The sequence below is a fragment of the Lissotriton vulgaris genome, chromosome 7, assembly GCF_964263255.1.
Source record: "Lissotriton vulgaris chromosome 7, aLisVul1.2, whole genome shotgun sequence".
In the NCBI taxonomy this organism is placed as follows: domain Eukaryota; kingdom Metazoa; phylum Chordata; class Amphibia; order Caudata; family Salamandridae; genus Lissotriton; species Lissotriton vulgaris.
In genome coordinates, this window is record NC_141695.1 from 748,577,340 (window position 1) to 748,603,118 (window position 25,779).

A 25,779-nucleotide genomic window follows, 5' to 3' on the forward strand; every position below is an offset into this window, starting at 1 on the left:
TTTATGGCTTTCAAAATAGTGGAAACCGAATAAAGATGGTTTGATTTGATTTGATTTGAGTCTTTGACTCAGCTAGTGGTGTGCTCAGTGCTGCACTCTACAAACACACTCAAATGTTTCACTGGTGCCTGCAAAGCTGCCAGGGGAATAGAATGGGTTAGAAGAATTTTCACAGCAGCAGTGTGCTCGGTGCTGCTCATGATCTAGCGGTGGTAACACACAGTAAAACTCCACGAGTTCTGCCCAACCATGATCTGCAACCACGTGAGCATGTAATTTCCATCAAATGTTATGAAACGAAAGATGGACAATGGTGCTCCTTTTGGAATGAGCACAAATGGTACCCCCACAAGCTTGGCCCAATCACAATACTGTAAACCAGGACAGCATACAATTATAAGACTGTGAGACTAGATGAATGGAATGAGGGAAATTGGGGTGACAGTTTTCCATTGTGGTTCACACATGTGCTCCAAGCTTCACAAGCTTCTTGCACTCTGTCCATGGGCTCCTGGTACCGCACATTGTGTCTCCCATTTGGTCCATGTTGTTTACACTATCTGCCCCATGGTCCACTAACAATCACACCATTTCCCCAGTCTCCACAAATATGTACGGACCCCTAGTGCCAAGCACAGTCCATCGACCTCATACATCTTCCTCTTTTTATCCTTATCTCTAAAACACCTTAAACTGTCCATGTTGCCAATATTGTTAACGGTCTGCCTACCCAAGCCCCCTACTCTGTTGCTCCTTCTGCACTAATTATGATAAAAGTGCTCCCGAGGTACAGATTGATAACAACATACTTTACAAGCAGAACGAACCAAGCACATATAAGTGATATAATCATCATACTTTAACTTGTTTGTTTATATGTATTTTCTACTGTTCTAATCCACTGTCATAAACCTCCATGCCACACACCACCACCAAACAGGTTGATAGGTACACAAACGCTGAAGGCTTAACTTTATGCAAGGAAAAGTGATTGTGATGTCAACAGGATGCTTGGAGGAGCGGACAAATAACAAAATGTACTAAAGTGGATCATAATGAGAAAGAACTATAGTGCAGGAAGAAAATATCAGTCACCCTATGGTCATTACCTCCATGTGTATGGGATGCACTAGAATTGAATGGGTTCACCCAATATGGAATATTACAAAAACTTTGTAACTTCACACGATAGGCAAACAATGACAAAAATGTGTTTTTAATAGTGTTTGCTGGTTATTATTTGAATATAAATAAATGCTATTTTTTAACTGTAAGATTATTTGCTTTGAGCCAATATTTTGTAAGAGATGTGTAACACTGGAGTTCTACCATAGAAAATGAATGCAAAGGTTTCTGCCAATAATGATGTGCTTTTCCTTGTGCTTTAAAAAGTATATTAAAATACCATTCCTGGGATAACTACTGTCACAATTAGTTTTGAAGCTAAAGTTCTTTTTTTTTTTTTTTTTTTTTTTTTTTTTTATTTCTTTATCATGCAAAAATAACAGCACATTACAATGTACGAGGAGCCCTTCGCCTACAACCCTTCACGGGCCGGCAGTGGTCTGCCTCGCCACAATCATGACACTTACATCTAGCAAGCAGCAGGACCTATAGATCAAGGTTTAGGTCTCAGTAGCAATACGGATCAAGCAGGGCTACCCCCGCCCGCTAGTCCTGTCTGCGTTACGGTGTGCACTGCGCGTATACAAACAAAACTGTACATTTTTATCATTTTCTCCCAACCAAAACCCCATCCCATGAACCCCCCCACCCCACAACTGGTCCCATGTTTGTGCTTCTCGTGTTTGGTAGTGCGCGTCCCGGTGACGGGCTATGGCTCGTGTCAGTCGTTACCTCCCAGCAACCTAGAGGGTGCCTCCCAATGTCTCGCATAGGCAGGGGTGTGATAGCGTCTCCCACCCATTGACATACTATAGTGTAGTGCGCAGCTCTATCCGGGCTCTATGTGCGGGTCACTGTCTTGGTCTTCCCCCTCCCCCTCAGTGGATGCATCCTCGTCTATTCTGGAGGTTAGGTAAGTCTGGTATAGCCCCCAGAAGTTTTTGGGGCGGCTTCGGGGAGGGAGGAGCTCGCTGTATGCGTCTGCCTGAGTGTTGCAGTATTTCATGTCACTAGACCACCTCTTCAGTGTAGGAAGGGGCCCCCTCATCCAGCACAGTGCCACTACTCTTTTCGCAAGGAGCATGCCCATGCTCACCAGCTTCCTCACCGTGACGGGTATCTCCTTTGTGTATCCCATCAGCGCGAGGGCCGGGTTAAGTGTCAAGTCCAACTCCACTATATTGCTAAGTTCTGCAAATACGCAGGCCCAGAACTTCTGAACTCCTGGGCACCACCAGGCTAAATGCAGGAAGTCCGCCACTGGAGCACGACATCTCTCACAGCGTGGCGTGTCCCGTAGGCCGTACCTGTGCAATCGCTCCGGCGTGTGGTACACCCGCTGCAAGAATTTAAAGTGGATCAAACGGTGCCGCCCGTTCAGGGAAATGCGCCTGGAGGCCGCGCAGCAGTACCCCCACATGCCGTCGTCAATTGGAGTCCCTAGATCAGTCTGCCAGGCTAGTCGCGCCCTAGTGTAGTGTAGTGCAGTGTGCTCATGACCTATCCTATAAAGCCTAGAAATCAGTTTCTTCGGGTTCTCAATATCTATGATGTATACTAGTTCCGGGACTTCAGGGGGTTCTTCCAGGTCGGGGCCCAATAGATCCAGCAGCGCACTTCTCGCCCTATGATACTGGAAGCGTTGAAGCACTGAGGCACGCTCCCCCCCGTGCGCGAGCTGTTCCCACGTCTTCACCTTCCCTTGCACAAAGAGGTCACCCATGGTGCGTGCGCCTAATTCGTTGAGGGCCTTGTACACACCAGGTTCCGCCAATGTTGGGAGCCATAGCGCCCATTGTATCGGCATGTTGGATGCGTACATCAGTACTTTGTCCTGTCGCTGCAATATAGAATGCCAGGCATGGTTAGTGGACAGGAGAGAGTCCAGTACTCCCACCCTGCGGTCCTTGGGTCCGCATATGGTCGCTGGAAGTGGGGTGGGATCCGCGAACAGTCGCTCCAGGATCACATGCGGAATGTCCCGGTCTCCATGAATCCAGGTGTGGAGATGGGAGGCCTGCGCAATCCTGTAGTAGCGCTCCAGGTCTGGAGCAGCCAGACCTCCCTGCTCGTATGGCAATTGTAACACCTTCCATTGCACTCTAGGTTGCTTTCCAGCCCACGCCAGTCTCACTAGTAATTTGTTCATGGTCGCAAAGAAAGCCTTCGAAAGGACCATCGGGAGGTTATTGAAGAGAAACAGAAATCTCGGGAGGATTACCATTTTCATCATAGCTATTCTGCCCATCAGCGACAGCGGAAGCTTGATCCAAAGCTCCACGTCGTCCACAAGTTTACTGTAGGCAACCCCGTAGTTCTCCCTTATCATCACATCAGGATCTGTATGGAGCATGATGCCCAAATACCTCACCGGTTCTGTGGACCATTGGAGCGGGTAATCCATCTCGAAAGGCTCGGTGATAGGGGTCAGCGGGAAGGCCACTGATTTTGGCCAGTTGACCTTTAGTCCCGAGAGTGCGCCAAACCTCACCACTTCCCTCAAGACCGAAGACAAGTTATTGGCCGGGTCTCTGATGTACAACAGAGTGTCGTCCGCGTACGTGGATATGCCAATCTTGTAAGTAGGGTAGCTGATGGCTTCATAGGAGTGGTATTCCCGCATTGCGCACGCCAGTGGTTCCGCCACCAGTGCATATAGTAGCGGGGAGAGGGGGCACCCCTGTCTCGTGCCTCTGCTAATGGCGATCGACTCCGAGACCGCGTCCCCCAGCCTGATCCTCGCCGTAGGCATATGGTAGAGCGCGCCCAGGAGTTGGAGGAATAGCTCCCCCAGTCCCAGCTTCTTCAGCACCCTACGCATGAAGGGCCACTCCACAGAGTCAAAGGCCTTCTCCATATCGAGGAAGACCGCCATGGCTTTAGTATCATGCCTAGTGTGCTGCATGGCTCCCATGACAGTGCGGATGTTGTAAGTGAGGTTCCTAGCTGGGATAAACCCTGCCTGTTCCGGGGCTACCAACTCCGGTGCTACCAGTGCCAGTCTGGTCGCCAGGACCTTAGCATAAAGCTTAGCGTCCACATTCAGAAGGGAAAGGGGGCGGTACGAACCTGGAAGATCAGGAGGCTTGCCCGGCTTCAAGATTGTGACGATGAGCGCCTCTCTCATCGAGGGCGGCATAGCGCCGTACTCGCATATCTCGTCAAAGAGGGTGGAGAGGTAAGGCAACAGCTTGTCCTTGTATGCCTTATAGAATGCCACCGTCAGTCCGTCAATCCCGGGCGCACTTTCGGACCTCATGGTGTCTAGCGCGTCCGATATCTCCTCACGGAGTATAGGGGACATCAGGAATTCCCTCTGCCAGTTCTCTTGAAGCTAAAGTTCTTAGCTGATATTTAGGCAATCCCTTTATTACTAACACCCCAGTGAATCAAGAATCTCATCCTCTTTGTCTATGTGCTCCACGTCCTCACACAATCTGAGCTATTCAAACTACCTATGTGCCCTGTTCCCTCACTGTCTTTTTGCCAATGTGCTTGTGGGTCTCATACTCTAGGTCCACATGTCTCAAACTCTTCACACTGTTCACAAAACCAGCTCAGGTGGGAGAAATGAAACTGTGATTGAACTCTGGCAAAGAGAGAGCACTATAAGTCCATGCATTCTACCATGTGTGATGAAGGCAGCTGGTGCGCGGTAGGCACCACGGTAGATGAGGACATAGTAGGCTCTCATAGGAGAGGTAGCATTATTCCGATGATGCTAATTTGGTGCAATGATCCTGGACACGAGCCAAATCCTTATTCTTCTAGAAGACTTTCTTACCATGTTTAATAACAGCCATGTGGGATCCGGGTCCATCAAGTTGCTGAACTCAGGGTCCGGTTTTATAAGTTGATTTCACACTTTAAAATGCATTTGAAAAGTTTTTTTTAGTAATTAGAAACTTTAGTCACTTAGAAAAGATCACTTGGCAAATCCTCTTGATTACATTTCGTTTCACATTAGATGGGAAAAACGGCGACAGCACTGAGTATTAAAACGTTTTAGGGAAGTGGAAAAAAGTAACCTTCAACTTGTACTCTTTCAAACCACAAAAAAACATTCTGACTTTCATATGAGCCCTTGATTTCCTGAGAATTTTTTCATAACTGATAACATAGCCCTAGAATTCTTTGCTGGATCATTTTTAACATGGCTTACATTTGGAGATTAAAATTAGAGTAGCCAGCAGTCTCAGAAATGAGAGGGACAGGGAAGGAGTAATGCAGTGGCAGGTCATTGCCCTGAAATTCCTGTTGAGCTGGACGGAAGCAATTGAAAGAGTAATCTGACATGATCACAGCTAGTTGGTACAGAAAGAAGAAGTTTGAAACAGAACAGACAGTAACATTTGAATCAGTCAGTCTATAAGGGGAGGAGCTGGACTGAACCACAGAATGTGGCTCCAGTCACCGTTTTCTTAAATAAACATAAGGGGGACCCTGAAGAGCCCAATTACTAGGGAACAACCCACCAGGGAAAGAAACGCACTCAACAACTTGAAAAGGGTGTCCCCAATGTATATGAGAGAAGGACAAAAAGTTCCAAAATGTATAAACTTACACCCACAGAACTGCCCACCTAGATGTCATTATTTATTTTTCATTTTATTTTTATTATATAATATTCTCTTTTTTTGAAAACAAGATGACAGATATAAAGTAGATCATTTACATAAATCCATTTGCATGAGACATCACAGTTAACTAATCTCATTTAAGTGTCTCATAGTATTTCATTAAGCATATGACAAGACAAGGGCAACCCATAAATAACAATATTCAAAAATGTGTAAATCAAAGTTCACACAAGTTAGTTTCAGCAACCAGGAAATGTTCACATAAAACAACGGACACAAGGTCCGAAATTACATTCAAGGACATAAAACAACAGGAAACAATCACTAAAACAATAAACCTCTATAACAAACACAGAAGAAAACCGCCGACGCGCGTTTCGGAAAGTACCAACAACCGCTTTTATGAAAATTCCTTCATCAGGGCACACATATTATATTTCATAGGCAATAGGTGACCCAGGATTCAGTCATCATATTGTTGAAAATAGAAGAACCAGTCTGAACATCAGGGTTGACGGAGCATATCTGTGGGTTCCGGGAGGGGCTGGGCACTGCGGAGCAATGCCTAAATTTGGATTTGCTTATTAGCAAATATACCATCTCAAAGCAGGGCTCCTTTTGCCTAGCCTTTAAGGACCTGTTGAGCGACTTTGACAGTGGTAAGATCTAAACTGCTGGACCTTGCAGGAGGGTAAGGGGGTGGATCCAGGGCATTTTCAATTTTTGCGGGCCCTGCATTTTGATCTTTCAGCATCTGTAAGATTTGGCCTTACTTGGGAATGCACCAGCAGTTTTCCACTGGAGAAGGGTGTTTGCCAAGGGTGTGTATTGGTCCCTATTTTATTCCCACTGTACATCAATGGTCTTGAGGATGTGTTTTCTACCTGTAATTCTGATGTACCCTACGTGGGTAAGAAAAAAGCCCTGGCATTACTTTATGAAGATAACAATGTTTTGCTTGGGAGAACACATACGAGCCTCAATACCCTTGCTCAAGTGTTTGTTAATTTCATGGAATTTTTGGGATTTGCTACAAATATTCCAAAACTTTTACTATGATTTGTGGCCCCAAATCCATGAAGATGAAGAGTGTCTTTCTGCAAGGCTGTCTTGTTGCTCCTACACAGGATTTTTTCTTAATTGGGATGGTTTTTAATGCCAGGTGTAGCTTGGGCCCCTGCAGATATAAAACCTCCAAAATGTTTTATAATGTTGTGGGCTATTATCATAACTTAGCCTCACACTTTGGTAAAAAACCTGTGGCTCCTCTTTTGGAAGACTTTAGGAGCAAATGTTTACCGATCATTACCTATGGGGCTGGTGTTAGGGGCTTGCAACGTATTTTAGGTTTACCCCCTATTATCTGTACTCTCTAAGAGGTTGTTAATACCGCTGTTTCGAGCTTGTGGTATCAGAAGATGTGCTGAGGCTCTGCTCTATCTGCAAGGGTTAAATTCTCCCACACTTTGCGCCTCTGTCTGTTCTTTCTTAAAGGGTGCAACTGCCAGGAGAAAACAGATATTTTTAAATAGCTTAAACCTGCCAGCTTGATCTGTTTATTCGATGTAAGCAGGGCACATTGGGAGTTTTTTCCTAAACTTGTTTGAGGGGGCTTTGATTGTATTTTTATTGACTATATTTATTCTATTTGTCATTATGAGATCTGTTTTATTCAGGTGAACATGAGATGTGTTTTTTAACAATGTATTTTATCTGTTAATATGGTTTTATGGCTGTGTTTCACTAGCAAAATAAATGTTATCTAAGCCATAGCCTTGTGAAATGGACTTTTATCATTTTTCTTAAATGTTGCTTTATTTGTTCTTGGTCATGCAACATTGTTTTGGACAACAAAGATTTCTTATACCGCTTTGTGCATGAATGGTGGGAACTCAAACTTTGGACTATATCAATGGACTGCAACAAAGTAAATAAGCTCTGTGTGACTAACCTGTGAGGATGGAACTAACAGTTGTATGAGATGATGTGCATGGCAAGATATGCTGAAGTATCAATTTGTACCCGAAAGATAGAAGGATGATCACATGATGATCAGACCATTGTGGACCGACCATTGATGTCATAATGACAAATATGAACTATAAAAACTGCATTTCAGAAGGAGGGAGGCAACCTCCATTTCACTTTCCTTGCCTCAAGTCTTTCAACAGATTGATCTTTTATGCCCTTTGCCTTTTGCCCTTGCTGATGAACTTGCCTGTTGGACAATTTGGAGAAGTTTGGTGAGAGACCAGACTTGAATTTTCCTGATTTTGGCTCCATTCCCCCTTGCCCCTTATCATGGTCTTTTTTTTCCTAGTGGACCTTAACTTGATCCTCTTCCCCATGCTAAGAGAACCTTTGTGAACCAACCTCCTGCCTTTGTTGGTGGTAGAAATTACTGATTCTAAACCATCATCTTTATGGATTCTTTTATTTAGGGATAGATGACTGAGCGTCTTAAAATGTTACCTATACGCTTTGTTTTTGAATCTTTAATATAATAACCAAATTATATAAAAATTGTCTGATTCTTATTGTGTCAAATGTTCTTTTTGCAGAAAGAGTGCTGATTTTAAATTTATAACAGAGATAGTCATAGATTATTTTCAGAACATCAGGTTTTTTGCTCTTGTTCTGTGTAGCCACAGCAGAGCTTTTGGTTTGTATGATTCTTGTCAGACAAACCTTCTTTAGGAGGTTGGTTCTACAAATTGGAATACGTATTTTTTACAGCACGGTTTTTAGAGTAATATATTTGAAACTGATCACCGATTGGTGAGTTCGCTACTGATTAATGGTCCTCATTGGGTGGCAGACAGTAGGACATCCAGATTCCTCACCCCTCACTACAACAGAGGAAGTATTGAATCTGAGTAAAAAACATCCTACCGTATGTGTCCAGTAGGAGTGTTAAGGTTAAAAATTGAAAGGTATGGCTACTGGTGCAACACCAGGCAACCATTGATATATATTGTATGGGATGACTCTGAACAAAGTCTGCAGGGGGGGGGGGTTGTTCCCTACATGGTCGTCTCTCCTGCACTGCAGCCATTTTAAATGAACTCCAAATAACAACTCCTTAAAAAGTCCATATAGCTCATGTTTAAAGCACGATAATAGGTATGAATAGTGGCCTAAAAGAGTTTTTTTCAAACTCTGAAGACAAAATGGCATTGTTGTTTAAAAATGAAAAGCACTTTATAGCTAAAACGATTATTAAGTTTGACAATATTTTCTGCTAGTTATAAGAATAAATCCTCCCCCTGCTGCCTTCCAATGCTAGGAGACTGTTGGTTCAAGCACTGATTCTTTCACAACTTGACTATGCCAATGCTCTCTATTTTGGATCCCTGTGCTCAACGATTAAAAAATTACAAACTGTACAAAATTGTGCAGCATGCCTCCTCATGCCGATCTCTATCAGGGAATCAGCAAGATCGTCAATCGCCTCTCTCTAATGGCTTCCGGTTGCAGAAAGAGTTCAGTTTAAAGCTCTATGTATCGTCCATAAGACTTTATCTTTCAAGGGTCTACCGATTCTCCGGTCTATCATCTCTCCCTCCTGTCCCAATAGGTCCTTGCGATCTGCGAATAAACACCTGGTAGCAGTTACCAGGATAAACAGATCTCAGAGCCAAGGACGACTGTTTTCATACAACGCGTAGAAACGTTGGAACCAGCTACCTATTCATATCCGCCTTGAGGATGATTACTTGTCCTTTTGAAGACTGCTCAAAACCTTTCTGTTTGCTTGATGTTTAATGTTGGTTTTGTGATGACTCTGCTCCTAGCGCTGGGAGGCCTTCTGGTAACCATGCGCTTTAGAAATGAAAATTCATTCAACCACTCGTTTGTTGTGTAATGTTATCAATAGACAACCACATCGTCGAAGGCGTGCCAAAGGCAAGCCCGTCTGAGCCCATCCGCGGCCGTCTGGGGCCAGGGGCCAGAACCCCTGCCAGTTTCGACTCAAGGAGGCGTTACAATTTTCAGCAGCTGTATTCATTGTGCCCTACGCTGGGGGAAAAATGCAAACATAGTATTGAGCTGGATAGTCACAGTAGGAGTTGCAACTATTGCTCCTTCTCTGTAAGTCACCAGTTGAAGTTCAGGGACAGTGGCCAGTCGCTGAGCTTTATTTTCTCTGAGTAACTGTAGATCTTTAAGGAAGCATAGTGCAGAAATACACGACAACCTGCTAGATGGGCAGGTGGACCTACTCTTCCTCACAGAAACGTGGCTTGATGAGGCCTCGGCGCCAGATATTTTAGAAGCACTTCCCCACAGCTATGGAATCAGTCGGGTAGATAGACCTATGGGGAGGGGTGGGGGTATTGCCGTAATCTACAAGCACAAGATTCAGTACACCCTCGAAACATTGTGGACAGCGAAGATGGGTTCTTCTCAATCTCAGCATCCGACAATCACATTTTAAAGGGGTTCTTAGTGTATAGACCACCGGGATCAGGGGTGCGGTTTGCTTTCAGTCTGATCGATTGCTTGATGCAGCCAGCCCTCAGGTATGAGAGACTCTTACTCCTGGGAGATTTGAATCTCCACTTTGATGTGGCCTCTGATGCGGAGGCGCAAGAGATTTGTCAGGAATTAGCACCACTACAAATGACCCTAAAATAAGAACTGCCTACACACTGCCTTGGCCATCTACTTGACCCAATTTTTGCAAATTGGTAGATGCTGACAATCGAATTCCCGACACCCGTGGTCTGGTCAGATCATTATTTGATCTCTTTTATGGCAGCGGTACCCGCAGTTAACATACGGGGGAAGGTGGAAATCAAGGAGAGACGCAAGAGGTGGGCAGGCTTCTCCTTCGAGATGTTCAACAAGGCCCTTGGCCAGGGTGGGCCTCCGGGTGGTCTTGAGATAAAGTAAGCTTGTGAGGCTCTGGATAGACGCATTATGGAGGCACCTGATAGCACTGCACCCTGGTAGAGTAAAGGACTAAGGAGACAAACAAAATCTGCCCCATGGTTCGGGGCCGAACATCGGAAGGAGAAGGCGGCATGCAAGTGCCTTGAGAGATGCTGGAGGAGAGACTTCTCAGCGATAGACAGGAGCGAGTACAAAAACAGTCTTAAAGGATACCATGCCCTAATTAGAAAGACTCGGGCATCCTACTACAAAGGTAGGATAGAGGGAGCAGAGAACTCGGTGAAGGAGCTGTTATCCATCTTTAAATAAAATATCTGACCTATCCAGTACTGTAGCACCGGTGACAGGGTCTGAGGAATCCTGTAACCGGGTGGCAGAGTTCTTTGCGGACAAGGTGGAGAAGATCTACTGCTCCTTCCCGGAGGCGGCCAGAGAAGGCTGCATGGTAGAGGAGGCACCTATCAACTTAAAGGAGACGGACTGTCTAATGACCTTCAGTGTCCCTTCTCGGGACGCTTTAGGAATTATAGCTGCTAACATCAAATGTGGTTCCCCTAAAGATCATGCATCACCTAAAGTATTGAGAGGCAGTGGGGAGATCTTAGAGCCCTACATCAGACACCTATTAGAGCTATCATTTAGCTCAGGAAAGGTGCAGAAATCTCGGAAGAAGGCAGTGGTGCTCCCTTTGAAAAAAAAGCCTAACGTTAGTATGGAGCAATAGACAACCTTCGCCCTATGTCGCTGCTACCTTACTTCGCTAAAATCGCGGGGAAGGATGTTAACATTCAGCTGACTGCCCATATTGATGCTCATAAGCTGCTCCATCCCACCCAGCCAGGTTTCCGTGCACTTCATTCGACAGAGTCAGTGCTGCTCCTGTCTACAGTGACCTTACAAAAATTTGTAGACGAGGGTCAGACGGGGCACTTATTCTGCTGGATTTAAGTTAATGTTAATGTTAATGTTAATATAAATTTATTAAGCGCTCGTACGCCCGGGGGCTTCATGGCGCTATAGAAGGAACACAACGCACCGGTTAAAAGTAGAGATGAAGCGGCTCAGCAATACGCCTGGGAGAAAAGCCAGGTTTTAAGGGAGTGTCTGAAACTCAGGATGTTATCGCTCTGTTTTAATTGAAGAGGAAGGGAGTTCCAGAAGGTGGCTGCAAGATGGTCAAAGCAGCAGCCTCCGAGACGCTTCCTCTTATAAGAGGGGACGATCAGAAGGGATTTGTGAGTGGACCGGAGATTGCGGGAAGGGTCATATCTGTTGAATAGATCTCTGATAAACTGAGGGCCAGAGTCATGTAGGGACTTAAATAGAATGCACCCAGTTTTAAAAGCTACTCCCTGCTCAACAGGCAGCCAGTGTAGCTGTTTCAACCCTGATCTGACAGACTGCCTTTTAGATAGATTCAGAATAAGTCTGGCTGCCTGGTTTTGAACCAGCTGGAGGCGTTTTAACTCTCCAGCTTGGAGCCCAAGGTAAAGGCTGTTGGAAAAGTCTAGTCTAGACAGGACCAGAGAAATGACAATCTGAGTAAGGGCAGCCGAAGAAAAACAGCAGGCAATTTTCTTAATTTTCTTCAATTGAAAGAAGCTAGATGACACAACTGCGCCTACCTGTCTTTTCAGGGAGAGATCCTCGCTGATAAAAATTCCCAAGCTCTTAACTGAAGATGACTTGGACGGAGGGGCTCCCATGCTAGATGGCCAGAAACTAGGATTCCAACTAAGTGCACTCTGCCCAGGCAAGACCAATTCAGTCTTGCCTGGGTTGAGTTTCAAATGATTGCAGCTCATCCAACTCAGGATGTGAGACATGGTGTTTTGAAAATCTTTCACTGAGTCCTTGGTGTTTAAAGGAAAGATGAGCTGCAAATCATCTGCATAGTTGAAGATGGTAACGTTCGCTTTCCTAAGAGAGTACAGAAGGGGGCGTAGGTATAAATTAAAAAGCAAAGGTGACAATGATGAGCCCTGAGGAACTCCACAGGTGGTAGGTATAGTGGGGGCTGTGAAAGAACCCAATCTCACAGATTGAGTGCGGCCAGTGATGAATGAGCGAATCCAGCTCAGTGCAGGGCCCCTGAGACCTGCTTGCTCGACATGGTTGACCAAGATGGTATAGTCAACCGTGTCGAACGCCGCCGAAAGGTCCAGTAGTACCAGAGCCTGGTGGATCCCCCCATCCGCATTCCGCCTCAAAGTATTCTGCACCGAAAGGATAACTGCCTCAGTTGAATGACATGGGCGGAAACCTGCCTGGTTGGGTGCAAGATACTCTGATTCTTCAACAAATTTGGAGATACTATCGCAGACGTGAGCCTCCAATAATTTGGCGCAGTAAGGCAGCAGTGATATGGGTCTATAGTTGAACGGGTCCAGCGGGTCAGCTCCAACTTTTTTTATCAGGGGGATGAGGAGAGCTTTTTTAAGGTTGTCAGGGACTTTACCCTGTGAGAAAGATCCATTCAGCATAGAAAGCATGCCCTCAGGAATAGTAGTTCCCACCTCTCTCAAAATATGTGGGGGGCAGATATCATCAGGTGAGCCTGATTTGACCCTGGCGAGAAGTTTAGATAGGGTGGCGCCGTCGATGAGGGGAAAAGATTCCAGTGTTGAAGGGTTGTAATAGGTGTCAGCCAAAAGGGAGGGGGACAGAGTGGTGAGGATACTTTGTTTTATAGTGCGGACTTTATTAAAGAAAAAAGAATTCAAAGAATTGCAGAGGTCCTGGGTGGGGGCCACATTGGACACTGTAGCTCACCATACGCTGCTACAGTTTCATAAAGGGGAGAAGTGGCGGGTAAAGAGTGGGAATGGCTGGAGTCCTTTCTGCAAGATTGCAGTTTTCAAGTGGCACAGGGACCATTTAGATCCACAGATATCAGCCTGAAACAGGGGGTGCCACAAGGGTCCAGTCTCAGCCCAACTCTTTTTAACCTTTATATAGCAACGATGGCAGAAATCACGGAAAGATTTGGGGTGGAAATCCTGTCCTTCGCAGACGACACTCTGGAAATAAAACTGAGGTGCTGATTGTTGGGAAGGCTCCTTCGGTGTGGACATCGGCTTGGTGGCCTCAAGCGCTAGGCCTGCTACCCTCACCTAGAGAACAAGTTAGGAATTTGGGAGTATGGCTCGATACTAAGATCTCGTTTGAACACCACACAAGACAGGTGCAGGCACATGCTTTGGCTTTATGACGGGTATCAGGAAGACACTGGACCTGCTGCCAACAACAGCCAGGAAAACCATGGTCCATGCCTTAATAACATTGAGGCTGGACTACGGGAATGTCCTTTATATGGGAGCGAATGCTAAGTGTATTCAAAGGGTCCAGCGTATACAGAATGGGGTGGCACGCTTGGTCTGATGCTGCCCAAGAGAGCCTCCTCAAAGAGGGCATTAGAATCGCTACACTGGCTCCCGATCAGGGAATGGGTGTTGTTCAAAGCCTTATGTGTCAGTCATCAAATCACACAGGGAAAAGGGCCCATCTATCTCCATAACCTACTTACCCTATACAACCCAACCCGGCAACTAAGATCTAGCGGGACAGGGCAGGTCATGGTTCCGAAGTTCAGAAGAGCGAGTATGGGAGGGCGCTCCTTTTGCTTTCTGGCAGCCCAACACTGGAACAAACTTACTCCGAATGGAGACGTCAGAGCTGGCATTCCGCAAAGAGTTGAAAATACCTCTTTCCCAAAGAGTAGACCTGGGCAGGGTAGCAGGGGGTGGGATGTATTACTAGTGCTGTGGTGCTCTGGTTATAGCCTCAATGCAGCGCCGGGACACACTAGCCTAGTGTAACCAGGCGCTTTATACATTCAGTTATTATTATTATTATCTTAAAAGCCTTAATGTACGCAAAGTGAAAACCAATCCCTAAAATGTTACAGCAAGTAAAACTTCTACAATAATTAAAATAAGAAAAAGCTGCATGCTTATTTAAATCTTTGTACTTCATGGATGCTCAATATATTTGGCATGAACCACAATTGATCAAATTTATTTCAGCCTTTGTATAACACTACCATGCATCAGCAGGTGTTTTGAGTGGCCAACTTTCAAACTTCATGCACTTCTGTTAGTTGCCAATCAATTCAACTGCAAGTTAGAGTGCTAAGGAATACTGAGTAATAGGTGTCTAGTATAAGTATTTTTGATTTAACAATTCTTTTTAGATGATGGTCGAGAGTTTTTCAGGATTCAGTAGGTATTGACTCTGTAAACTAATCAGGATATGATTTAACCAAAGAAACACTTTCAATCATGGGATTTAGCATATATGACTGAGATATCTGCTATTAGTCTATACAATTTACAATGCACAGATGAGATAAGCAGGAATGACATTTGCAAATGTTACGTGATTTACCAAAAGCATAATGTTAGTTATTTTATCAAATTGTAGGGATCTACCACCATAGCATTTCCACAGCCTTTTCTCAGATTTCCCAATACACAGTTCTTAGCACAGAGTGACACATGAATGGTGAACAGACATGTACCCCTTTCTTGTGTCCCTGAATGCATGTGAAACTGGTATCCTGAGTTTTATTTTGGCAGTAGCCCTAATCGAGAGTGTTCACAGAAGTCTACATCTGTCCTTCTCAACACAAGGTCCAAAATTATGGACCTCAAATTAGGCAGCGGTTTACTGTCTTTGCTCTGGGCTCATCATCCCAAGTGCACCATGTTTTGTGTTTTATTTTGTAAACACACTTTTTTCTCTTTGTAGGTGAAAGTACGGTCCACTACTCCCTTTTGTGTAAAGTTCCACTGTTTTGTGAAATACATAACCTTGTGCTGACATTCCACGTGCACGTCGAGTGTGTGTAGGACTTGTGCACTAGTGAGACTGTGTGCTTTATGAGTCTACATACTGGGGCAGTGAGATACATTTTGGATGCCCCTGGTTTAGGATGGCACAAGTTGGAGGATAAGAGTTTATTTTTGGATGCAAGGGCGCATTTTGGTCAAAAGAAATAATGCCAAATGCAGGTTTACACTCCTCATGTAAATCCACGGAATCTTGCAGTAAATTAATGTAATTATGCTACAGCAAATTGTGTAAATTATGCCCACTACTATTGTACTTGACACAGTTTGCAAAGCTATAGCAGGCCTGGGCACAGGACAACAGTTGAAAAAGAACACAAACCCGTGAAAGAACTATGACAGTACCCATTAACCCAATATCAACAGATCCCACTGGTGGTGTGACAATTTGTATGTGCAACTCGACTTCTGTGTCAGATATGGAAAAAGTAGTTAAACAAATGCAATTATAGTATACATCATAAAACTATATTCAGGGCGTGGCTTGTTGCAGAGAGCAATGGCCGCACTGCTGAGTGACTCCATCTAACTGCCTGGATTAGTCCTAAATATCCGCAATAGGGATCCTGGAATACCGAGGACGAGGTCCGTGTAGGTTATGGACAACAAGTGCAGCAAAACTGGAACAAGCAAACCAGTCCGGGCTCTGATTTTGGCAACCGTAGTATGAGGCCTGCAGACAGCGACAATCCGGGACTCGAGTGCAGGCGTGCAGAGACGGTGCGTGGCGTGAGAGTGCAGAGCAAGCGGCGCTGAACAAGATCAGAGCCGGAGCTCCAGAAAAGAGCAAGAAGAGCAGGCTGAAACAGATAGCAGCCAGGAAGAGAGGTACACTGAAAATTGAAAGAGTGGCTCGGTGGGGTGAGCACCAAAGGACCCGGCGGAGCGGTGGTGAAATGGTCTGTGATACTTTAGTAGCAGTATCAGAGTAAGGGACTCTGCGGTGGGGCCAGGTGAAACATCAAGCTTGCCGCTTACTCTACAGTGAGAGCGACGGCCCCTGCTCCCTCCTTCCTCTCCCCCTCCCTCTAGGGAAATGAAACTATGCCTGCACGGCACAGGAGTAGGCCAAATCAAGCCGTATAACGCCACTCTTCCTCCTACTCCAGCCACAAACTCGATAAACAGGCCTGGTGTTTGGACAGAGGGACTGATGAAGATACTGCATAATCAAGGGGCTGTGGGCAGGCAACCCAAATCGGACCCCAAGAACAACACAGCATGGGTGAGCTGCAGCAAAGACCTCAGTATTTGATCACATTTGGAGGGGTACATACTGGGAGCCGGGGGCCGAAAGGCTGACAGGGGAGTCATGCTTGGGCAGGCGGAGGTGAATACGGCCCTCAGTCTCGTTCTTCTCCACCTCTCCCCTTACACAAGTTGTGACCCCACAAGGAGAAGAGGCTCCGAAATGATGGGAGCAAGGGACCTCAAGCCGTTCAACAAACAAAATTGGATAAATATACCCTAACGAAGGGTCCACTAGCAGACACTGAAACAATGAGGACAGAGGCAACAGGGTTTCACTGTCCTCTGCCGCAACACCGGAATCCACGCTGAAAGCAGCCATTCAAGGGATTAAGATGGATTTGGCGAGGAGAATAGACTCAGTTATGACAGAGGTCTCCCTGATGATGGTGGGATGCGAAATTTCGAAACTCAGGTAATAGAAATGGAAGAGGTCACGATGGGCATCATGGTGGTGATGAAACCGCTTCAGCAACAGGTGAAGCATTAACTGTCATAGCTAGAGGCCAAGCTGGGAGACCAAGAAGGGCGCTCTCATCACAACAATATTGGCATTATTGGGATACCAGAAGTAGCAGAGGAGTCAACTGTAGTTTTGTTTGTGGAGGATCTGATCACATGGAGCTTCAATAAAGGGGGCTATCTAACTACTTTTCAGCAGAACAGGCACATCGGGTCCCGGGTGCCTGGCCGAGGCCGGGAGCCCCGCCACGTCCCATCATTGTGAGAATCTTTAACTATTGCGACACAGATGTGATCTTGCAGACAGCTAAGAGCTCCATGCCGCTTATATTTGAAAAAGCCACCATTGAGTTCTTTTCTGACTTTACCATGAAGGTTCAACAACAGCGACTAAGTTTCATGCAGGTAAAAAAAGCTCTCCACTCGAAAGATATCAAATACTCCATGCTTTTCCACGCAAGACTCAGAGTCACAGAGAAGGGCAAATCTGCCATTTTGCTACCCTGGAAGAGGCGTGGGATTGGCGGGATTGGCTTTACGGCTGGAGGACAGTGGGAAAGCCCCGACATCGGTGTAAAATCATCAACAAACAGGCCACCACTGAATTAGAAACGTCCCTGGAACTGGCGGGGGTACCGACCGGGATGGGGGAATAACTAGGAACACAAGGAGACTGAACTGGAGAGGGCCACCGCGTAAGGAGCAGAGGAAACCTTGACTAGGCCAATGGAGACACTGATAGAAGATGCCACGGCCGATTGTTTATACAGCATGACAGACTAAATCTGCTCAGTCAGCTAAGTTATTGATGTTTTTGTAAGTAAGGGTTGGCAGAATTTGCATAATCGCGTTACGCAAATCTCTGCGAAACGGTAAAAAATCTCTGCGAACACGCAAAAATTCCACGAGCATGCAGAATTGCTTATTCACACTGCTTTTTTACTGTTCGTAATCGCTGTGTGCGTGCTCTGGAGGAAATATCTCATGAACACGCATTTTGTGAACGCGAACAAGCAAAAAATTTCGCAAAGTCGCGGAACGCAGAATTTTGGGCAACTTCGCGTTCTCCGCGAACGAGAAATTACCCAAATTCCGCAAATTCCACGAGCGGAACGGAATTTACCACCCAGGCCTATTTGTAATGTGTATTATCTAAGTTACGGCTTGATAAGTTTATTGGACAGCATGAATGTACACCTGTACTGGGACAAAGGGAGGGGCTGCTGGGGTTGTGTCATGACTGTTCGAGGCTTAAGCCCGCCCATTCTCAGTTATTAAAGTTATGGGGTGACAGGCTCTCTGCTGGTTGGGGTGGTGGGTGGTTGTATGCCCACAGCGCAGGGTAGCAGGGAGGGGAGAGTTGGGGAGAGGGGCGAGTGTTGAATTGCTAAAGTTGGCAATGGTTGAATGGAAGTTGTACATGACACTGTGCTTGGCTAATATACAGACGGGGAGGGTCTGATAGATTGAAAAGGACGAGAGTCACCACAGTCACTAGCAAAAGCAGATGGCATTGGAACAGACACATAATGCACCAAACACCCCTGTTGGGATGAGCCATATAGGCCCACAACCGGGCCCTCGAGGGACCAGACCAATTTGAAAATAATGACCTGGAACGTAAAAAGCCTTGGCCATAATATGAAGCACTATGGTACTGCAATATCTACAGCGTAACACCCAGATATAGTACTCTTACAGGAGAAACATTTAAAGGGCAACAACTGTAAGGTTCTAGATAGGTACGGTATAGGCTGCTTGCACATGCAGGATTCATATCAGGGTCACAGGCAAGGGGTATACTGGCCGGTAATGCTTTGCCCTTCACACCAGGCAAGATATTGAGGGATCCACAGGGAAGATACATAGCTCTGACGGGAATGTGGGAAAGGAGGATTATAAACTTATGCTCATTATACATACATCTACGATTGCATGCAAACACCTTCCTGACTCTCAGCAAGATATTACTTGAGTTGCCAAGCAGCACCCTGATCATCGGTGGGGACATGAAAGCGGTAAGGAACCCTGATATAGGCAGAGTGTCAACCTCTGATAGGGGAGTGGGAACAGAACCTCTGAGAGCATTCACAGAAGCCTTGGGACTATTGGATCTCTGGAGGGATCATAACCCAGAGGTTAGACAATACACATTTTACTCTGCGCCACATGGGGGCTATTCCCGCCTGGACTACTTATTGACATAATCCTCCGAGGTAGGAGGGTTTTGGGGGCAATGCATAGGGCACGTGGTCACTCGCTATTAGAAGTACGACTGATAGGGCCTACAAGAGACACTGCACTGCTACCACGCCTAGATCCTTGGCTCTTTAAAGACGAAAAAATAGAGACAAACTGAGCAAAAATATGCAGAAATACTATCAGAATTATGTGGGTTCTGTAGACTCTGCATGTATACTGTGGGAAGCATACAAGACTGTGATTAGTGGACATGTACAGGCTATTGCCGGATTTAAGATGAAAGAGCAAAGGCTTCGATACGATAACCTAGAGGCTGAACTGTTGACCTTGAGACACTTCAGGGAGGTGCGTAGGAGATACCAGCCCAAGTTAAACACCAAATTCACATTAAACAGAAGAAAATGAAAGACATAGCGGAGGGGACGGCCCAAATGCAGGCTATGGCGACACAACACCGTCTGTACGAGGTCAGGGATAAAGCCAGCAAATATAAGGCCTGGCTGGACAGGAGGGATAAGGCAAGGAACTGGGTGCTTGAAATACACACCCAAGAAGGGGAGATCTGTAGTACAGGAAAAGAGATAGCTACTGCATTTGCAATGCACTATGAGAAACAATATACTTCCATCTTCCTCAGATCAGGACCTGACTGTGTGGCACTCCTTCAGGACGCTAGACTCCAGATGTTGTCCTCAGAGGCATGAGAAGTACTGGACGGGGACCTTACAGTAGGAGACATTAGGTGAGCCATCGGAGCCCCAGTCGGGCAAAGGGCCCAAACTCCTAGCAAACACGTGTTTCGTCTCCGCTGAAGTTTCCACGGACGACTTCAGGATGCCGTCCAAGGAGCACTCTCCCTAGGACCGGAGCCATATTAAGGATTTCGCCTGGATGTTTTCCTAAGATACTAAATACTGGATACAAGTTCTCTAGTCTATAATTGTTTTAGCGGAGCATACACAAGATTTGCCCTGAAGAAGTCAGTTGAAACTTCCATGGAGACAAAACACGTGTTTGCTAGGAGTTCTCTTGCTGTTGGCCGGACCCATTGGCTATGTACCATTTCACTGGTGGCCAGAAGTAACTACTTGTGAGCAAAGCTTGAAATAAAGAAAGATCAAAGAAGACTTCTGTGAAGAAATAATGTGTGGAGTCTTTTTATTATAACTTTCTTTGCTCAGGATATTAATTGTTCAGTATTATAAATGTATTGAGAGTGAATGCTACCCTATATATGTATGAAGACTGTAATCTGTTGTATGATATCTAAATGCAACGCCAAGCTTGTTAATAAAACTAATTATTTTAAAAAACGATATTCAATTTTGACAGAAGGTGTTAATACAATAAATGTCAGAATACTAAAAGTGTGCACAGAATACTTACGTTTTACAGAAGAATGTTGAAAAATACAAAACTGATTAGTCCGTATCCATCACCCAGTACTATACCAGTCCATAGCAATAAACAGCCCATCATCAACTGAACATGCACAGAATACCTGAAGATATCTGCCACATACCACAGGCCAAGGGAGGACTCTAATTTAGTCCAACACTGCAGGTCCAGACTAGCCAAACACTTCTTTGCATCTCACAATGACCATTAGATATTGGATGGTATTTATATAGTCTATCCCAGCAGATCACTCCACCACTTCTACCTTTAACCTATGCCTGCTCAGGACCATATACTTTAAACATAATATCGGAGAATGCAAAACCCAGTATATTAGCCTGTCAAATGGACTATCAATATAAGAAATACCAAAAAGGGACCTGCACAGCTCCTCAAAGCTCTCAATTTACAGAAAACCATAAGGTTTGTGGCTCTATCTTAACTTTCTTCACCCATCACATTGCTGGCTGCATCTCATAACTCGACAACCGCGCCTCGGAGATCCTCATCTATTACATGGAAACACTTCCCACACAGGATCAAAACAAAGACAACACACTTACAACTAAACACCCTACACAGTGTAGCATGCTGCCGATGTAAGCAAGTGTTTCATCTCCCCACATAGAGGTAGTTAATCCTCGATGAATATTGCTATACGATACTATACAAACTAGCACCATGTCATTATGGCTCTCGTCTGCACTCTATGAGAGATAGCAGTCGTAAAGCTGTAAGGTTCTAAACGTAAGTCATAAATTCAGGCGAAGTTGGATACCTTCACCTAACATGAAGGTGGGCCAAGCTTCTTAACTCCACTGAGGCATGGTTGAACTCGTGGCCTGCTGCCGATCCAGTTGCTGCCCTGATATCACTGTGCCCCAGATGATTTCAAGTAACCTGATGCCTTGCACAATAATGGGTTAGAATTTTGGCTACAGGGAGTAGCTCTAGTTGTTTACAAAGCCCTCAGCTAAAGTTACAGAGAGTGATGAACCACTGCTTGAGGGCCAACCATGCTCTGACAATTCCTCATCACCGGACATTCAGCACTTTTTGAGGGCAGGATCCCTGACAGCCGAGAGTTGTAATGTGAAGCTACCCAGTGGCGATAGCGTGCCTGCCCCCTTTCATATCCCTGAGTGCCAGTGGCGACGTTTTCCTGCTACTGCATAGGCCCATTAAAGCTGACCCACAGGCCCACTAAAGTTGCCTCTTTGTGTATCCTTGTATAGCTCTGCTAGTTTCGCAGAGTGAAAAGCTGGTGAAGTTTTATAAAAAGTATAGGATGTTGCAAAACCCATGTCTTTGCACCCCCATAAGGGAATGTACACCTCAATGCTTGTGGAACCATATACAGCATTCATCTTTTTAGTCTAGTTATATCAAAGGCAGAAGCATGCTACACAAATTCCAAGGAACATAACGGTTTTTAGTTGTTTTTTGAAGTGAGAGATTCACTTGCACCTCATCAGAGGGGCTCTTTGAAAACAGGGATGTGACACCATATGTATTCTGAGTGGTAGATCACACTCCAGTCCTAAATTCAGTGTTGTGGGTGATGCTCCGAGAGTAGTTTGCCTCATTCTCATTCTCTGTCTCTCTCTCTCTCGCTCTCTCTCTCTTTCGATGCCCTGTCTCTCGCCGTCCGAATCCCTGTTCTATGTTCTTCTGTGCACAGCCTGAGTCACAGTGAGTTACCATCAGCGAATAGCATGTTGCAAATACATTTTCACTTTCTATGTAATAACACTTATACTCAATCCATTACCTGATTCTTGTGGGTCAAGCAAAACAGATACGGGGAGGCAATCAGGCAGAGGGTGAAAAGTTGAGATAGAGGTAGAAAAACGTTGCTCTTAGTAAAAATGATATTCCAAGAAAGAAACATTAATTTAACACTGTACCAGTAATTATATTGTTGCCAACTCTTGGCTTTTGGATACTCTCTCTATGCTTCTGTGCTTCATTTCTTTGTAAGAAGTCGCTGATATCTGGGCTTTGAACACTCCTCCTTCCAGTCAATTTTCTCCTGTCGATATTTATTTTTATGCATCCAAACAAAGAATAGCATAGTAGGTAAGAATACCCCATATTTCCATATTATACTAGATTATATGGTGTCAGCTATTATAAATAAATACAATGAATTGATACCTCTTGACTTAATAATGTCCTCATTTTCATATTTATTTTAATGTCTTCAAGGCCCATGATTTGTGTATGTATGTATAAGTTGACGCAGTACAAACCCATATCGAGAATGATGGAGTGCTGAACAGGGGGGCATGGAACTCAGGAAAATAAAATAATTTAGAGAAAGTTAAGGGTAGGAGCACTACAATTGTCTGGTCTGGGGCAGTGATCCTTGAAGAGATGCATTTTTACATGTTTCTGAATTATAGGAGAGTCGGTGCTCATCTGATGTTGCTAGGCATGTTGTTCCGGATCCTGGAAGCATAAATGGAGAAGGCTTGTCTTCTGGTCTTTCCATTGTTGCAATTTTTTGCCTGGTAATATCCAAACTACAGGTCTTAGTTTGTCCCCAAACGTGTCTAGTTTGCTTTCCAGGTAAGCTGATTACATGCTACTGCTTGCTGAAAAAAAATTTGAGGGTTATCAGCTAGGGTCAAACGATAGGCTGTCTATCCACAGATACATGATAAATTAAAGGTGGGTTCTGTGAGGGGCAGAGACTGGAGGCCCCTGCATCCACTTGCTGCTCCTGGCCCAATAAAACTCTTTGGTAAATGAGGTGAGGCTGTGTTGAGATGGTTGGACCCGTTAATTTGTTTTTGGTTTACCGGACATAGCAGTCGGTACTAAGGGATGTAAAGCTCTTACCCTGGAAAACTGTGAGGAACAAAATGGCACCAGGTGGCGAAAGGAAGCAGTCTGGCGCAGGTGAAAGCTGCGAGATTGGTGTGTTGGCCTCTGAGGGCTGGGGCAGCCTTGCAGAATTCATCTGGAGTGGGTGAGATCTCTCTGCACAGGTGGTAGAGGCTGGTCTAAAAGAGTCTAGATCGATCCTTGTGTTCCGTCCAGCAGGCGAAGGAGTGAACAAGGAGCGTCTTTCTCAGATGGAAGCAGGGTCCATATTGCACAAAGTTCTGCTAATCCACATACCTGTCAGAGGAAGGTGAAAAGAAAGAGTGAATTGGTGGTGAAAGGGAGACAAGTAAAACGTGGTAAATATTATATTATTCAATAACAAATCACAAACAGTGAAAGAAGCAATGTTGGAGAAATAGCCACCACTGAATTACTCAAAGGCCAGAAGGAGACGTTAGCAATATTAGGGTGTTACCATGCAACTGAGGACAGTTAAGGAAGCAGTCACAGCTATACAATCAAGGTCAGCCAACCTGGAGACCAAAATACCATGCACGGAGGCTTTAACAGCGATAGTGAATGTGTGGCTTGCAGAGTGGAGACAAGCATGAACTTGTCTGGATTGGAGGTCAGATAATGTTGGAATTCAAAATATTCAACTGTTTTGGGAACTGGCCCAGTTGGAAAGCACCCTGAAAAACAGAATAATGCTAGTAAGGTCAACACATTGCAGGCCTCTAGGTTTCCCCCCACTTCTGACCATCAGGATCTTATTGTGGTGATGCAAAATATCTTTGATAAAGGTATGTCCAAGACAAAATTCACTGCAGTGATGAAAAACATGTACAGACTCTAGTTTATACGAATGGTCAAGTCCCCCGAAACCTGTCCAGAGATCTGTTATGATTGTCTCCCTCGCCGACCCAGCTATATGCGATACTATATTGAAGAAAACAACCATGTATCTTACTTATTTTGCAGTTTTATATAGCACAGCTGTACCCTAATCTCGTACAAGCAGAAATTGGTTCTATTATGAAACTATAACAGTGAAAAAGTGGAAGAGGCAGCATTCACCAGGTACGATTAGTTAGTAAAGGAATGGATAATCGTGACTGGTCATAGAACAAACTTTGGCCAAGACTCGCGAGGAGGTGTGGTCGGGGAGGAGGTTAAGTGTTGAGCAATCTATATCAGAGAACAAGCTGCCAAAAATGGTCTTTCATTATTGTTACCAAGCAGGTCAGATTCAATGTAACGTACAGGGGTTTAAGACGTTCTCAGACGGACGGAGATCAGAGTTGTAATATCCTGACAGGAGGCTTTTAAATTGAAGTGCAGCAAGTATTGGTGCTTCCAGAGTTCATTTCCAGAGACTCAGCACACGAGGTAACAGCTCAAAGTACTGAATGGAGGCTGAAATCACCAATGTCAAAGGTGATTACCTTTGACATTGGTGATTTCAGCCTCCATTTGGAGCGCTTCCAAACATAAAGTGGTGAATGGTGACAATCATTTCGTTTTTTTAAACCATGAGGTGGTCAGGTCATAATTACCTATCAATTTAACAGACATTTAATTACTTTAATGATGCTTTCCACTTTCTGAGGAGTTTCTTTGTGTGGTTTTATCATACTGTATTTAGTTGCTCTGAAAGATTTATAGGTGAATGTTTTTCAGGAAATATTCTCCTTTGTGCACTTCACCATTGTCCCATCTCTCATACTTTTAGTCTTTTCCCTTTGCTCCTCTGTCATATCCCATTTCTTTTTATTTTCCACTCCTTGCATGGGTCAATACGTTGGATGTGCCTTGGAGTGGGCAATGTTATGAAAGTTTGTACATCTCTCTTGTGTTTTGGTGGAGGTTCACTTGAAACTATTAGGTGGTGTCTGGATGGGTGTCATGTTCTCTGAACTCTCCTTTAATGATGGTCTATGAATATTTCTTTATTTCAACTCAATAAAGTACTTTTGAGATAACAGAGAAATATGGAACACGGGTCAAGTTGCAGTATTGTTGATGTTAATCACATTATGGGAAAAGCAGATCACACTCTGGCTAAGAGCCTCAAAGAATGGATGAAAGAGGTGGTCACTTGTAGAGTGCGACAGCTAGTCAAAACTGGTATCCTGGCACTACAGTAAGATAGAGTAAGCAGAGCTTCATGTGGTGTATGAAATTAT